The following is a 2,036-nucleotide window of genomic DNA, read 5'->3' as shown; positions in this document are numbered from 1 at the left end:
ACTCTTTGCAGAAGCCGTGTAATTATGGGTGTGAAAAATTGTAAACGTGAGTCCTTATAGAATTTTTGTTATAGAATTTTGGTTGAAGTAGAATTCAAGCTCTTAAAACATATATTTAATAGATTTTTACTTAAACTAAACTATTGTAACACTTGATAGGATAATTACACATTGAAGAAAAATAATAAATATATAATATATAAAACCTAAAATAAAAAGAAAAAGAAAATAATGATGACGTGAAAAATTATGGGAGTTTCAAAGGTTTTGGTTATATATATATACTAGTATTATGCCCGTGCGATGCACGGCTTAATAAAAAAAAGTATATATAAATTAAAAAATATATATATTTTTTGATAATATAATCAAATCTAATAACAAATAAAATAGTAAAAAAATTTAAAAAAAAATTAAGTTACATGGAAAATGTATATTTTGTTTGTTTGTTTGTTTTTTTTTTTTTTTTTTTTTTTTTTTTTTTTTTTTTGCAAAAGAAGATATTATAATATAATTTGAAAAATTATGGCAAGTTTTAAATTTCTAAAAGCTCTTAGTAGTAAAATTGTAATTTAATTATATATATATATATATATATATATTTATATAAGTATCTAAACCTTCTAGGGTAACACAATCAAAATAATTTCAAAAATAGATAAATAAAAGTACATAAAGAGAAAACAAAAATTGTATTGCAATTTAAATGTAAAAGTTTACATATAAATTACCTGTGTCTAGCCATTTTTATATTGGCATTCGTGTCTAGCCATTTTAATATTGCCATAATTGAGGAAATAATCTGCACAATCAATTAAGAATATCAAATCAAAAAATACATCAATAATTAAAATGAATTTTATTATGTAAAATATTTAAAAAAAAATCATAGAATTTAAGTAATTATTGAACTACGTTAATAGAAGAATAGAAATGCAAAAAATAAAAAAATAAAAAGAAGATAGCTATTCTCACTTAATTTTGGTTTTTTATTGAGTGATTGATTTTAGCATTCTTAAATAGTAGAGTAGAGTAGACTCAGTAGAGTTTTAGTTCAACTCAATTTCTCTTAGATTCAAACTTAATTTGTGGAGGTGTGAAACGTTAACTCAATCATATATTGAGTTGCTTTTTTTTTATTTATTTTTATGTGCAGTAATTTTTTTTTATTGATTGATTTTAGCATTCTTAAATAGTTTTAGTTCAACTTAATTTTTGTTGGATTCAAACTTAATTTGTGGAAGTGTTAAAAATAATCATGTTTCTTCAATCCAAAAAATTTGTAGCTAATAGGTGTAGTAATATAATTTCAATGAAAAAAAAAAGATTAGATGAAGATGAAGATTTTGTATTGTAATCAAATTAAGAAGAAATAGATGTAGAATATAATTTGGATTGTAATTAAATTAAGATTTTTAAAAACTTATAAGAGATAAAGATTAGACCACTTTTAAGATTTAAAAAATCTATAAATATTGCTACAATTTAAGATTAGACCACTTTTTTTTTTTTTTTGGTAGTATACGGTTGCTACAATTTAAGATGCATTAGACCTTTTGATTTAGTGTAGTATACGTTGTTGCAATTTAAAATGTATTAGACCTCTTTTTTTTTTCTTAGTGTAGGAAACCGGCGGTAATTTAAGATGCATTAGACATTTTTTTTAATGGAGTAATTAAAAAATAAGAAGAATTTGATTACACTACGTTGCTGCAATTAAAAAAAAATTACAAAGTTCTACATATAGATTACAAACCTTTCTTAAGATGCTCGAAATCTTTCTTGACAAACCTTAAAAAAAAAAAAAACCATATAATTGCAAAATTGTATGTAAACTTAATAGTCTATGATTGGAATTTACTATGACAACTTACATATGAGTCTATGACCACTTATTATCAGGCTTTAAAATAAATAAATAAATCTATAATTTCAACTTTGATTTTACTAATTTAGTCAAATAAGTTTCATAAGTGTAAGGAAAAAAAAAAAAAAAACCTATTTAATAGTGACGGCTCAAGAGTAAAAATTATCAA

The sequence above is a fragment of the Quercus lobata genome, chromosome 7 (genome assembly GCF_001633185.2).
Source record: "Quercus lobata isolate SW786 chromosome 7, ValleyOak3.0 Primary Assembly, whole genome shotgun sequence".
NCBI classification, from domain to species: Eukaryota; Viridiplantae; Streptophyta; class Magnoliopsida; order Fagales; family Fagaceae; genus Quercus; species Quercus lobata.
The sequence above is the reverse complement of the archived record's forward strand: the minus strand, read 5'-3'. Positions refer to the sequence as shown.